Source organism: Lynx canadensis, chromosome C2, assembly GCF_007474595.2.
Source record: "Lynx canadensis isolate LIC74 chromosome C2, mLynCan4.pri.v2, whole genome shotgun sequence".
Classification (NCBI taxonomy): Eukaryota; Metazoa; Chordata; class Mammalia; order Carnivora; family Felidae; genus Lynx; species Lynx canadensis.
Window position 1 is genome coordinate 137,302,235 of NC_044311.2, and position 16,643 is coordinate 137,318,877.

A 16,643-nucleotide genomic window follows, 5' to 3' on the forward strand; every position below is an offset into this window, starting at 1 on the left:
TAAGATTGAAGCATATAGGTTAGCATCAGGACCAACATAGCACTATGACAAATCACCAGAAATTCTCAAAATACAGGATTTTGTTCAGAAAAACAGAGCTCAGAGAATTTATTACAAGCAGATCCATGTTGTGTCATGTTAAACAGAGTCCATCAGACTAAAGAAAATTGGTACTATAGAGACTTCAAGTCTACACAAACCAGGTGCTTGGGTCACTTAGTCGGTTAAGCATCCAACTCTTCATTTTGGCTCAGGTCATGATCTCATGGTTCGTGAGTTTGAGTCCTACATCAGGCTCTGTGCTGACAGTCCAGAGCCTGCTTGAGTTTTTCTGTCTCCCTCTCTCTCTCTCTGCCCCTCCACTGCTCACTCTTTCTCTCTCAAAGTAAATAAATAAACTTTTTTTTAATCTACATAAAGCAAAGAGGAGCACCACATGGTAAATATGAAAGTTAAATAAAACAAGTTTTTCTATAGATAAATATACTTAATAGATAATTAAAGCAAATTGCTTAGAGAAAAATTATTATAATAATTGCATTGTGGAATTTATAATTTATATAGGAGTAAAATGTGTGACTGCTAGTTTACAAAGAGCCACAGGAGAGATATAAATGTAAAATTATTAGGTATTTATGTTACACCTGAAATAGTATAATATTGTAGCACGTTAAAATGTATAAGCTAAAGACACGTTATAAACCTTAGGCCAGAACTTTTAAAAATGCAAATTAAAATAAATAGAGATATAATTCCTAAGCCTATAGTGGAGATTAAATGGATTATTAAAACTATGCAGTTCTGTATAGAAGCAAAGTGGATAAAATAATAAAAAACCAGAAGAGACAATATGAAACCCATCACATATCAATATAATAGATTTTAAGTCAACCATATCAAGATCACAGTAAGTCTAAATTATCTACACACAATTAGAAGTCAGAGATTTTAGACTGGATAAAACAGCAAGGCCCAAATGAATGCTGAGTTAAAGAAATATTTAATTAGCTGAAGTTGAAGCGCTAAAAGAAAAAATCTACAACGAATAATACTCTATTTCACAAAGCTATCATTCAGAATTGAAGGAAAGAGAGTTTCCCAGACAGGGGCACCTGGGTGGCTCAGTGAGTTGAGCATCCGAATTTGGTTCAGGTCATGATCTCACAGTTCATGACCTTGAGCCCCACACTGGGTTCTCTGCTGTCAGCCTGTTAGTGCAGAGCCCTCTTTGGATTTTCTGACACCTCCACCACCACCCCTCTCCCCCTTGCATTCTCCAAAAAATAAACAAATAGGATTTAAACAAAGGGGGTTTCCCAAAGTTAAAGAAGTTAGTAATCACTAATTGAACTTACAAGGAATGTAAAAAGAACTTATTTAAGCAGAAAAGAAAGGCCATAATTAGGAGAAAATTGTGAAAAAAAATTCAAATAGTAAAAGGAGTAAATCAAGCACTTATAAAGTCAGAATGATAGTGTAAAATCAGTGATACCTAAAAAATTAGTTAACACATTCACAATAAAAAGATGTTAAAAATGATACATGCATAAAATGTGGAGGAGGGAGAAAAATGTGGTGCTTTTAGAATGTGTTCCAGAGCATGGAAGTTTTTTGTGTGTCTTGTGTCCATGGAATGCACCCAGACCAACACTAAACCATCCTGCACACCTAGAAAACTGATCTGAGGATTAACACAACAATCTGTACAACCTGAACCACAAAACTCAGCAGGTATGCGGCACGGAGAGGTGAAGTGGGGGAGAGAGAAGCCACAGTGGGCAGGGAGCTGCTTTGGTGGGCAGAGAGAGGATGGAGATGGGGGGAGCATCTGCGAAAAGCAACTGGAGAGAAAGTGGAAAAGCGGAAACAGCCGCAGGGACTGAACTAAAAAGGGAGAAAGGAGAAAGGAGAAAGGAGAAAGGAGAAAGGAGAGGGTTTAAATTCCATTAGGACTCTAAAAACAGGGGGAGCACAGAGTCTGCAACTCCACAGCTCCATACCTGGTGGTGCTCTGGTGGGAAGGGTGAATCCCCAGGAACAGAGTGGAGTCCAGAGGTCTTAGGGCCACACGGGGTGAGCCGGTTCCCCTGCTGGGAGGGCACCTGGCAAAGGCTATGTGGGTCCCCCAGGGGCAAGGCCCCAGTGGCCCCAGGGGAACAACCACATTTGCTGGTGCTGGAACAGTCATTAAGGGTGAAGCCAGATATGTGTTCCCAGATGTGTGTTGTGATTTTCTATAGTCCCAGAAACGCTGCTGCTACTCTATCTCCCGAACTTTTTTGGGGTGGGCTGGCACCGGGCCACAGTCTAGGCGTCCACAGCAGCACAGACCCGCAAAAGTTCCTTGGTGCGGCTGGCACCCAGCCACGGCTCCGTGAGACCCTCCCGCACAGGGGCAGAACGGGTCAAGCTGCAGTCCTTCAGAAGCGAGGGGTAGGGAAAAACAGCCGCATCTGAGACAAAACTCGGGAGAGAGGTACTGCCTGGGGCTTGGTCACGGACTGTGTAAAAGCGGGGAGTGGACGAAAACTGCAGAGAAAGGACGGGTGCGCGATTGCTGTGTCAGGAGAACAGAGTTCCCAGCTGGGCGCCATTTTCACCGCTCCTGCGCATGTGCATATACACCTAAGAGCACTACAACACTCTACCCCAGTAGGCTAGCAGTGCCATCTAGTGGAGAACAGAGCCATTACACTGAGCCCTGCCCAACTGGGCCAACCTCGCTCTTCAGAAACACAAGTCTCTCCGCATGCTTAGTTCATGGACTATAAAGCTCTGCATAGTTTGACTTGTAGGGGAAAACTATGTACTTTCAGTCATATTTCAGTCTGTTCGCTGGCCCATCTATTCAAATTTCTTTCTTTTTTAATTTTTTTCTCTTTTTCGTTTCTTTTCTTTTTCTTGAATACAGAAAGAGAAAAAATCATTTTTATTTTCAATCTTTATTAAAATATTTTTAAATTTTTCTGCTATATTTTTTACTTTTGTGAAAAATTTTTCAAATTATATATTACTTCCATCATTTCATTTTAGTCTACTTCGATGTATTCAATTTTTTCAAATCTTCAAATGATTTCCTTTTTTTTTCCTTTCTTTCCCCTTTTTTCCTCTAATCTATCAAGCCCCTTTCAACACCCAGACTAAAATACAACTAGGATTTGGCATCATTTATTCGATTTTTTTCGTGTGTGCTTTTTTAATTTTTTTAATTTTAATTTTTAATTTTAATTTTTTTAATTTAAAATTTTTACCTCATTAATTCATTTTCTCCCTTCAAAATGACAAACAAAGGAATTCACCACAAAAGAAAGAGCAGGAAGAAACAACAGCCAGACACTTAGCCAACACAGATACAAGCAGAATGTCTGAACAAGAATTTAGAATCACGATAATAAGAATACTAGCTGAAGTCGAAAATAGATTAGAATCCCTTTCTGCAGAGATAAAAGAAGTAGAAGCTAGTCAGGATGAAATTTAAAATGCTATAACTGAGCTGCAATCTCAAATGGATGCCATGGTGGCAAGGATGGGTGAGGCAGAACAGAGAATCAGTGATATTGAGGACAAAATTATGGAGAATAATGAAGCAGAAAGAAAGAGGGAGATTAAGGCAAAAGAGCACCATTTAAAAATTAGAGAAATCAGTACCTCATTAAAAAGGAACAATATCAGAATCATAAAGGTCCCAGAAGAGGAAGAGAGAGAAATAGGGGTAGAAAGGTTATATGAGCAAATCATAGCAGAAAACTTTCCTAACCTGGGGAAAGACACAGACATTAAAATCCAGGAAGCACAGAGGACTCCCACTAGATTCAACAAAATGAACCATCACCAAGGCATATCATATTCATATTCAGAAAATACTCAGGCAAGGAGAGAATCATGAAAGCAGCAAGGGAAAAAAAGTCCCTAACCTACAAGGGAAGACAGATCAAGTTTGCAGCAGACCTATCCACAGTAACTTGGCAAGCCAGAAAGGAGTAGCGGGATATAATCAGTGTGCTGAATCAGAAAAATATGCAGCCAAGAATTCCTTATCCATCAAGGCTGTCATTCAAAATGGAAGGAGAGATAAAAAGTTTCCCAGACAAACAAAAATTAAAGGAGTTTGTGACCACTAAACCAGCCCTGCAAGAAATTTTAAGGGGGAATTTCTGAGGGGAGAAAAGATGAAAATAAACAAACAAACAAACAAATAAATAAAGACCAAAAGTAACAAAGACTAGAAAGGACCAGAGAACACCACCAGAAACTCCAACTCTACAAGCATCATAATGGCAATAAATTCATATGTTTCAGTACTCACTCTAAATGTCAATGGACTCAATGCTCCAATCAAAAGACATAGGGTAACAGAATGGATAAGGAAACAAGTTCCATCCATATGCTGTTTACAAGAGACCCACTTTAGACCTAAAGACACCTTCAGATTGAAAATAAGGGGATGGAGAAGCATCTATCATGCTAGTGGTCAACAAAACAAAGCCAGAGTAGCTATACTTACATCAGACAATCTAGAATTTAAAATAAAGACTGTCTCAAGAGATGAAGAAGGGCCTTATATCATAATTAAGGGGTCCATCCACCAAGAAGACCTAACAATTGTAAACATTTATGCGCCAAATATGAGAGCACCCAAATATATAAATCAATAAATCACAAACATAAAGAAACTCATTGATAGTAATACCATAATAGTAGGGGACTTCAACACCCCACTCACAGCAATGGACAGATCATCTAATCAAAAAATCAACAAGGAAACAATTGCTTTGAATGACACACTGGACCAGATGGACTTAACAGATATATTCAGAACATTTCATCCTGAAGCAGCAGAATATGCATTCTTCTCCAGGGCACATGGAATGTTCTCCAGAATAGACCATATACTGGGACACAAATCAGCCCTAAGTAAGTACAAAAAGATCGAGATCATACTGTGCATATTTTCAGACCACAATGCTATGAAACTTGAAATCAACCACAAGAAAAAATTTGGAAAGGTAACAAATAGTTGGAGACTAAAGAACATCCTACTAAAGAATGAATGGGCTAACCAAGAAGTTAAAGAAGAAACTAAAAAGTATATGGAAACCAATGAAAATGATAACACCACAACCCAAAACCTCTGGGACACAGCAAAAGTAGTCATTAGAGGGAAGTATACAGCAATCCAGACCTTCCTAAAGAAAGAAGAAAGATCTCAGATACACAACCTAACCTTACACCTTAAGGAGCTGGAAAAAGAACAGCAAATAAATTCAAAACCATCAGAAGAGAGGAAATAATAAAGATTGAGCAGAAATTAATGCTATCGAAACCAAAAAAACAGTAGAACAGATCAATGAAACCAGAAGCTGGTTCTTTGAAAGAATTAACAAAATTGATAACACACTAGCCAGTTTGATCAAGAAAAAAAAGGAAAGGACCCAAATAAATAAAATCAAGAATGAAAGAGGAGAGATTACAATGAACACAGTGGAAATAAAACAATAATAAGAGAAGATTATGAGCAATTTTATACCAATAAAATGGGTAAGCTGGAAGAAATGGACAAATTCCTAGAAACACATACACTACCAAAACTGAAACAGGAAGAAATAGAAAATTTGAACACACCCATAACCAGTAAGGAAATCGAATTAGTAATCAAAAATCTGCCAAAAATCAGAGTCCAGGGCCAGATGGCTTTCCAGGGGAATTCTACCAAACATTTAAGAAAGAGTTAACACCTATTCTCTTGAAGGTGTTCCAAAAAATAGAAATGGAAGGAAAACTTCCAAACTCTTTCTATGAAGCCAGCATTACCTTGATTCCAAAACCAGACAGAGACCCCACTAAAAAGGAGAACTATAGACCAATTTCCCTGATGACGATAGATGCAAAAATCCTCAACAAGATACAACTGACAGGATCCAACAATACATTGAAAAAAATTATTCACCACGACCAAGTGGGATTTATACCTGGGATGCAGGGCTGGTTCAATAGCCACAAAACAATCAATGTGATTCATCACATCAATAAAAGGAAGGACAAGAACCATATGATCCTCTCAATAGATGCAGAGAAAGCATTTGACAAAATACAGCATCCATTCTTGATAAAAACCCTCAAGAGAGTAGGGATAGAAGGAGCATACCTCGAGATCATAAAAGCCATATATGAATGACCCTATGCTAATATCGTTGTCAATGGGGAAAACCTGAGAGCTTTCCCCTTAAGGTCAGGAAGAAGTCAGGGATGCCCACTCTCGCCACTGTTATTCAACATAGTATTGCAAGTCTTAACTTCTGCAATCAGACAACACAAAGAAATAAAAGGCATCCAAATTGACCAGGACGAGGTCAAACTTTCACTCTTCACAGATGACATGATACTTTATATGGAAAACCCAAAAGATTCCAACAGAAAACCGCTATAACTGATTCATGAATTCAGCAAAGTTGCAGGATATAAAATCAATGCACAGAAATCAGTTATTCCTATACACCACCATTGAAGTGACAGAAAGAGAAATCAGGGAATCAATCCCATTTACAATTGCACCAAAACCCATAAAAAACCTAGGAATAAATCTAACTAAAGAAGTGAAAAATCTATACACTGAAAAGTATGGAGAACTTATGAAAGAAATTGAAGAAGACAAAAAAAACATGAAAAAGATCCTATGCTCCTGGATAGGAAGAACAAATATTGTTAAAATGTTGATAGTACCCAAAAGTAATCTACATATCGAATGCAATCCCTATCAAATGACACCAGAATTCTTTACAGAGCTAGTACAAAAAATTCTAAAATTTGTATGGAGCCAGAAAAGACCCCAAATAGCCAAAGCAATCTTGAAAAAGAAAACCAAATCAGGAGGCATCACAATCCCAGACTTCAAGCCATACTACAAAGCTGTAATCATCAAGACAGTATGGTACTGGCACAAGAACAGACTCAGATCAATGGAACAGAATAGAGAACCCAGAAATGGACCCACAAACTTATGGCCAACTAATCTTTGACAAAGCAGGAAAGAATATCCAGTGGAATAAGACAGTCTCTTCAGCATGTGGTGCTGGGAAAACTGGATAGCAACATGTATAAGAATGAATTGGACCACTTTCTTACACCATACACAAAAATAAACTAAAAATGGATGAAAGACTTAAATGTAAGACAGGAACCATCAAAATCCTCGAGGAGAAAGCAAGCAAAAACATCTTTGATCTTGGCCATAGTCTGTAAAGAGCCCAAATGTCCATTGACAGGTGAATGGATAAAGAACATGTGGTACATATATACAATGGAGTATTACTCAGCAATCGAAAAGAATGAAATCTTGCCATTCGCAACAATAGGGATGGAACTAGAGGGTGTTATACTAAGCTAAATTAGTCAGAAAAAGACAAATAACATATGACTCACTCATATGAGGACTTTAAGACACAGAACAGATGAACATAAGGGAAGGGAAGCAAAATTAATGTAAAAACAGGGAGGGGGAAAAACATAAGAGACTCAAAAGAGGGTTACTGTAGGGGTTGTGGAAGGGGGGATGGGCTAAATGGGTAGGGGGTATTAGGGAATTCACTCCTGAAGTCATTGTTGCACCATATGCTAACTAATTTGGATATAAATTAAAAAAAAAAATGTGTTCCAACTGAAGTGGCAATCCATTTAATAGAATGTTATATACTTAAAATGTTATGTTTGAACCTCATGGTAACCATAAACTGAAAACCTGTAATAGGTACACAAAAAGTAAAGACAAAGAAATAGAATTTCTTTGAATTAATTAATTAATAGAATTAAAGTCATCCATTACAAGAAAAAAGAGCAAGAGGAGAACAAAGAAAAGAGAATGACTACAAAACCAACCAAAAAATAATGAACAAAATGACAATAAGTAGACACTTATCAATAATTACTTTAAATGTAAATGGTCTCAATGTTCCAATCAAAAGTCAAAGGATAACTGAATGGATAAAGAAAACAAGACTCATCTATATACTGTCCACAAGAGACTCACTTCAGATATAAAGGCATATTAACTTGAAAGTAAAGTGATAGAAAAAACTGTATGTAAATGGAAGCAAAAATAATAAAACAAAGATGGGGGATCAAAGCTTAAATCAGAAAAAAATAGACTTTACAACAAAGACTAGCAGGGCACCTGTGTAGTCCAGTTGGTTAAGCTTCCAACTCTTGGTTTTGTGGGTTCAAGCCCCACATTGGGATCTGCAATGATAGCGCATAGCCTGCTTGGGATTCTCCCTCTCTCCATCTCTCCATGCCGCTCCCCCACTTACATTGTCTCTGCCTCAAAATGCGTAAATTAAAAAAAAAAAAAAAAAGATTAGCTAAAGACAAAGAATATGGCACACTGATAAAAGAGTCAATCCAACAAGAGGATGTAACAATTTTAGGTATCTATGCACCCAACACAGTGACACCTAAATATATAAAGTAAATATTAACAAGCATAAAGGGAAAATTTGACAGTATTACAAAATAGTAAGGACTTTAACTCCCCACTTACATCAATGGATGGATTATCCAGCCAGAAAATTAAGAAGAAAAAAGTGGGTTTGAACAGTACATTACACCAGATGGATTTAACACATAGAACATTCCATCCCCAACTAGACGGAACATTCTATCTTTTCAGTTGAAAATGGAACATTTTCCAAGATAAATCACATTACTCCACAAAATAAGTTTCAATAAATTTAAGAAGATAGCATTTTTTCTTATGATAATAATATGAAATGGGAAATAAATTATAAGAAAAAATAGAAAAAAAATATCCATAAGAGGCTAAACAACATGCTGCTCCATAAATAATGAGTCAATGGAGAAATCAAAAGAAAATTACAAAATACCTGGATACAATGGGAAATGGAAACACAATAATTCAAAATCTTTGGGGCACATAAAAGTGGTTCTAAGAGAAAATTTTACAGTAATACAGGCTTACTTTAAGAAAAAAAATTTCGGGGCGCCTGGGTGGCTCAGTCAGTTGAGCGTCTGACTTCAGCTCAGGTCAGACGATCTCGCAGTCCGTGAGTTCGAGCCCTGCGTCGGGCTCTGGGCTGATGGCTTAGCGCCTGGAGCCTGCTTCTGATTCTGTGTCTCCCTCTCTCTCTGCCCCTCCCCCGTTCATACTCTGTCTCTCTCTGTCTCAAAAATAAACGTAAAAAAAAAAAAAATAAAAAAAAAATTTCAAACAATCCAACCCTACACCTAACTGAACTAGAAAAAGAACAAAGAGAGCCCACAGTTAATAGAAGAATAATTCTACTATCATTAGTAGCAATAATTCAGATCATAGAAGATATAAACGGAGAACAAAAAAAATTAGAAAAGATCAATGAAAGTAAGAGCTTTTTCTTTGAAAAGATAACCAAAATTGATAGACCATCAGCCAGACTCAGTAAGAAAAATTAGACTCAAATCAAAAATAAGGAAGAAGTGACAACCAACACTACAGAAATACAATGGATTACTACGAAAAATTATATGCCAAAAAACTGTACAACCTAGAAGAATGAATAAATTCCTCAAAACATACAATCTTCAAAGATTGGATCAAGAAGAAATAGAAAATCTGGACAAACCAATCACCAAGCACAAAATTTAATTACTAATCAAAAAACTCCCAGTAAGGGCACCTGGGTGGTTCAGTTGGTTGAACGTCTGACTTTGGACTCAGGTCATGATCTCATGGTTCGTGAATTTAAGTCTCATGTTGGGCTCTGTACTGACAGCTCAGAGCCTGGAGCCTGCTTTGGATTCTGTGTCTCCTTCTCTCCCAGCCCCTCTCCTGCTAGTGCGCTCTCTCTCTCTCTCTCTCTCCCCCTCTCTCAAAAATGAGTAAATATTTTAAAAAATCTTTATAAATGCATAGAAAAGAATAAAATACCTAGGAATAAGTTTACCAAGGAGACAAAAGACCTAAAACTGTAAGACATTGGTGGAAAAAAAGAGAGAGAGAGAGAGAGAGAGAGAGAGAGAGAGAAAACAATAGAAGGCAACACAAATAGAAAGATATATTGTGCTCATGGACTGGAAGAATTAAGAATTATGTTAAAATTTCCATACTCTCCAAAGCATCAAACATTCAATTCATTTTTCATTAATACCAATATCGTTTTTCACAAAGCTAGAATAATCCTAAAATATATATAGACCACAAAACACATCGATAGCCAAAACAATCTTGACAAAGAACAAAGATGGAAATATCATAAACCTAGACTTGAAGTTGTACTACAAAGATATAATAATCATAACAGTATGCTCCTGATACAAAAATAGATCAATGGAACAGAGTGGAAAGCTCAGGATTAAACCCACAGTTACATGGTAAATTAATATTCAACAAAGGAGGCAAGACTATATAATAGGGAAAAGTACATCTCCTCAATAAATGGTGTTGGGAAAACTAGGCAGCTGCATGCAAAAGAATGAAACTGGACGGCTTTCTTACACCACACACACACACACACACACACACACACACGTGCACACACACAAAGCCATAATGAATTAAAGACTTCTATGTAAGACATAAAAACATAAAACTCCTAAGAGAAAATATAGGCAATGATTTCTTGGAGATTGAAATTTTTCTTGCAACATTTTTCTGGATAGGTCTCCTGAAGAAGGGAAAACAAGTGCAAAAATGAACTATTGGGACTAATCAAACTAAAAAGCCTTTGCACACTGAAAGAAATCATTAACAAGAACGAATAACAATTATTGAATAGAAGAAGAGATCTGAAAATGAGTTATACAATAACGGGTTAATATTCAAAATATATATTCTACAACTCAACACTAGACAAACTAATAATAAAGTTAACAAATGGTCAGAAGACCTGAGCAAACAGTTTTCCAAGAAGACATAGATGGCCAACAGATGCATGAAAATATGTTGAACATCACTAATCATCAGGGAAATGCAAATCAAACACAATAAGGCATCACCTCACATCAGTCAGAATGGCTAGTATCAAAAAAACAAGAAATAAGAAGTGTTTGTGAGGATGTGGAGAAAAGGGAGCGTTTGCACACCACTGATGGAAATACGAGTTGATAAATACCACTATGTGCAATATGGGGAGGTCTCTCAAAAAAGTAAAAATTAAAATACTAAATTACTGAAATAGGATTGAGTAATTCTACTATTCACCCAAAGAAAATGAAAACACTAATTCAAGAAGATATATGCATCCCTATGTTTATTGCAGCATTATTTACAACAGCCAATACGTGTCCATCAATAGATGAATGGATAAAGAAAATCTGTATACTCAGCCATAGAAAGTAATGAAACTTTGCCATTTTCAGCAATATCAATGAGCTTAGAAGGTATTAGGTTAAGTGAAATAATTCAGACAGAGAAAGACTAATAACACACGATTTCACCTATGTGTGGAATGAAAACAAAAGAAAAGAAAGAAAAGACAGAAAAGAAAGGAAGAAAGAAAACAAGAAAGAAAGAAAGAAAGAAAGAAAGAAAGAAAGAAAGAAAACAAAACAAAAACCAGAAAAAAAAACCTCATAAATATAGAGAAGATATGAGTCGTTGCCAGAGGGGAAGGGATGGAGGTGAGGGATGAGTGAAACATGTGAGTGGGATTAAGAGGTACAAACTTCCAGTTATAAATTAAGTAAGTCATGGAGGTGAAAAAGAACACATACAGAATATAGTCAATAATATATAATAACTTATATAGTTACAGATGGTAACTTCTCTTATCATAGCGAGCATTTCACAATACAGTTAGTTACCAAAATCCCTATGTTGTACACATGAAACTAACCTAACATTATAGGCCATGTATTCTTTAATAAAAGAAAAAAAAAACCTCACAGAATTAGAGAAAATATTTGCAAATCATATCTCAAAGAAAGAACATGTATCTAGAATGTATAAAAATACTTCCAATTCAACAAAAAGACAAATAATTCCACCGAAAAGAAAATGAATTAAACAGGAACTTCTCTAAAAGAGATGTATGAATACCAACAAACACATGAAAAGATGCTCAATGTCATTAGGAATTATGGAAATGCAAGTCAAAACCACAATGATGTCAGTGAATAATACAGAATGATCATAAGCAAAAGACAGATAACAAGGGTTAGCAAGGATTTGGAGACGTTGGAAACTTCATTCTTAAAATATAAAATTATACGCTACTTTTGAAAATATTTTGGCAGTTTTTCAAAATGTTAAACATATAATTACCGTATGAGCAAAAATATTGCTCTTAGGTGTATACCATAAAGTAAAATAGGACCACATGGCCACACAAAGCTTGCTTATGAATATAAACACTATTATTCATATTAGTCAAAAAGTGGAAACAATCCCAAATGTCTGTTAAATTCTGAATGGAGAGACAAAATACACTATAGGTATAAAGTGGAATATTATTCAACAATAAAAAAATAAATGAAATACTAATGTAATACTACAAGATGGATGAACTTTGAAGACTATAAGCTGAGTAAAATAAGTCAGTCACAAAGGACTTATCATAGGTTTCCATTTACATGAAATGACCAGAGTAGGCAAATGCATAAAGATAGATTGATGGTTGTCTAGGCATGGAGAAATGAGATGAAGGCAAATAGCTGCAGGGTTTCTTTATTAGATCTTGATTAGATGATGAAAATATTCTAAAAGTGATTATGGTGATGGTTGCACAACCGTGTTAGCGTATTAAAAACCACCGGAGGGGCACCTGGGTGGCTCAGTCAGTTAAGAGCCAGACTTCAGCTCAGGTCATGATTTCCCGGTCCGTGAGTTTGAGCCCTGCATTGGGCTCCATGCTGATAGCTCAGAGCCTGGAGCCTGCTTCAGATTCTGTGTCTCCCTCTCTCTCTGCTCCTCCCCTGATTGTGCTCTCTTTCTCTCTCACACTCTCTCTAAAAAATGAATAAACATTAAAAAAAAAAAAAACTGGAGGTTGGAGGCTTTAAATGTGTATATAGTATTGCACATGAATTATATTTCAATAAATCTGTTAAAAATAATAAAAATTGAAGGGTGTCTGGGTGGCTCAGTCAGTTAAGTGTCTGCCTGTGGCCCAGGTGTCGTGGTTCATGAGTTCAATCCCCTCATTGGGCTGTCTGCTATCTGTGTGGAGCTAGCTATGGATCATTTGTCCCCTTTTCTCTCTGCCCTTCTCCGCTCTCTCTCTGAAAAAATAAAATAAAATAATAATAAGTTAAAAAAATAAAAATTGAATGGATAAATGGATCCAAAATTACTAAAACAGGCTACACAAAGTAGCTAATTTTAAGTTTGTTCTTATATTTGCAACCAATATTATGAATGATCTGACATTATGATTTTGGACACCTGTACTAATTGATTTCCATTCATGAACATGATTTAACTTTTGCTACTTTCTGGTGACCTAAGTAGCTTTTGATCCACATACAAATTCTAATACATAAAAGTATCTTATACTTTTAAAATTTCTTTATTCTATTCCTAGGACATGTGACATTATTCTTACCTGTAGTATTTATTTGAAAATCAATATCCACTGTATATATTGAAGTGTGACTGCTGTGAATGGAAATGCAATACAACACAAGATAAATATATTGCCTATTTTTAAATACAAACTTTTTTTTTCCTAAAAATAAATTTAAAAGGAGATTGAACAGTTAGCTTATAATGAAACAATATTATCTTTCTGTATAGAGAAAAGTTGAATTTTAACAAGGTAATCACATAAAGACTTAACAGTATTTAAATATAAGATGCAACATTTTCATTAATGCTTGACCATACTTCGTTTTCAACTATTATCTTTTTTCTTTTCCTTTATTGGTGGCAAGAAAATTTAACATGACATTACCCTTTTTAACGAATTATTACATACAATGCGGGATTACTAAATATAAGCACAATCTTTTACAGCCGGTCTTTAGAAATTGTTTTTTAAGTGACTCTTTTCATTCATGTTTCCTTTTATTATTATTATTTTTTTTGTTTGAGTATAGTTGACACACAATGTTACATTAGTTTCAAGTGTACACAGGGTGATTCAATTTCTCTATATGTTTTGCCCTGCTGACTGCAAGGGTAGCTACTCTCTGTCCCATGCAACACTGTTACAATATCCTCAGCTGTATCCCCCATGCTCTTCCCTTTATTCCTGTGACTTAACTCCTTGTATCTTGCGTCTCCTGCCCTCCTTCATCCATTTTGCCAACCTCCCCTCTGGCAACCATCGGTTTCTTCTCTGTATTTACAGGTCTGATTCTACTTTTTGTTTGCTTGTTTTTTCATTTGTCTTGTTTCTAGATTCCACATGAGTGAAGTCATTTTTTCTTTCTTTCGCAGTTTATTTGTCATCCTGAGTCAACTAGAGCTGAGCAGTAAAGTTTGTTTTTGTCACTCAATCTCGTAGTTTCCTTCAATTTTCAGAGATACTCTAGAAAGGACATGAAAAGGGGTGCCTAGGTGGCTCAGTCGTTAAGCCTCTGACTTTGGCTCAGGTCATGATCTAGTGGTACGTGAGTTTGAACGCTGTGTTGAGCTCTGTGCTGACAACTCAGACCCTGGAGCCGGCTTTGGAGTCTTTATCTTACTCTCTGCCCCTCCCCAGCTCACATTCTGTCTCTGTCTCTCTCAAAAAATAAACATTTTAAAAAAATTTAATTAAAAAAAAAAGGACCTGAAAAGATGCATAGAAGTTATGACTAAATATACTTGGATTAAGTTCCAGTTCCTCCAGAAATGGAGAAAACTACGTATGATATTTTAACCTCTCTGACCATCAGCATTTACATCTGTAAAATATTGGTAATAACTTTCCTTTTAGAGAGGTTGGAAATGAACACAACGAAAAGTAAAATATCTAACAAAGTATCTAATACCCAGAAAGTGACTATATACTATAATGATTATTGTAATATGTATAATATGCACCAATATTGCTGGCTAATAGGGCACCTGGGTGGCTCAGTTGGTTGAGCGTCTGACTTCAGCTCAGGTCATGATCTCACAGTTTGAGTTCAAGCCCCGCATCAGGCTTTGTGCTGACAGCTCAGAGCCTGGACCCTGCTTCGGATAGTGTGTCTTCCTTTCTCTCTCCTCCACTCATGCTCTGTCTCTCTCTCTCAAAAATAAATCAACATTAAAAAAAATTAAAAAAATAATATTGCTGGCTACTGAAAGATGTATGAGCTACTTTACTGTGGGAAAACTATTCTAGTGAAAAATCCTATTAAATGTGTTATGTACAAATGAAGGCTTGAGTCTTAATTTTAGATTTAAGTATATTCTAAAATCTCACTGCAATCTCAATATTATTCTGTATTGTCCTTATTGTCTTATGATTTGGTACCAGATTGGGATTCCTCCCATTCAAAGAGTTTTCTTAAAGAGATTTTAAATTTTTTTAAAAAAATGTTTTACTTATTTTTGAAACAGAGAGAGACAGAGCATGAGCAGGGAAGGGGCAGAGAGAGAGGGAGACACAGAATCTGAAGCAGGCCCCAGGCTCTGAGCTGTCAGCACAGACCCCAACGCGGGGCTCGAACCCACAAACTGCGAGATCATGACCTGAGCCAAAGTCGGACGCTTAACCCACTGAGCCACCCAGGCACCCCGAGATTTTTAAATTTCTAATTTGCCTGATCAATTAGCATGGTGGGTTGGGTCAGTTTCCTAAAATAATCTTTATGTGGATTTAAATGACTGTAAATATTTCCTTATACTCACTTTGCTTGTCCTGAAATTTAGACAGTGCACAGTATCTTTCAAATGGATGTACTAAAGACTAAATGAGATAAACCAAATGAAGACATCTGCAACACGATAGACATTCAATCTTTGTTATATTCTCTGACCTAACTTCCAGAATCGACCTAGATCCTCTTTAGTCTCTACATTTGCATTTTTGTTTTACTTTCCAAGGAACTATATATACTCTAGATCAGAGATCAAAAAGATTCTTTATATAACTGTATCAGTACTGAGTCAATTCACAGAAAACAAACAAAAAAAAAAAAACCTCCAAAAAGAAGATAAGAAATGAATTGTGAATATATATTTTGGGCTTGATAAACATTCATGTAGTTGGTACCTGAAAAGACAAGTTTTAATGGTCTTAGTTATAATTTTCTATGAAATATGAAAAGGTTGTAATTTAGGTCTAAGTGGTTGTGTTTCACTCTTAGAATTTCAAAGTGTCACCATTTTCTTAAAGGATGTAACAATCTTGCATGTGTTCATGTTTAAATATTTACAATATACAATGCCATACTAGAGGGACAGCACACAGCACAACCAAAGAAACACACTCTTCCTTTGATTTTATGAAGCCTACGTACAATGTCAAAAGCTTTAAATTCAACGAATACACCAGGCATCATCTAAGTGGTATTAAGACATACCGTACCTAACATTCAGATTTTTTAACTTATTAATAAGCTTCTTCATAGTAGTTAAAATTAAATTTAAAAAAAAGACAAAGTATTTGAGAATATTGATATCATGCAAAATTGTTGTTGTTTTAGGGCTAAAAGTCATAACCATAAAATCATTTCACTAGCAATTGTTACCACGTCTTACTACCCGCTTATCATTTTACTCCCAAATCCAACATAAACAGATG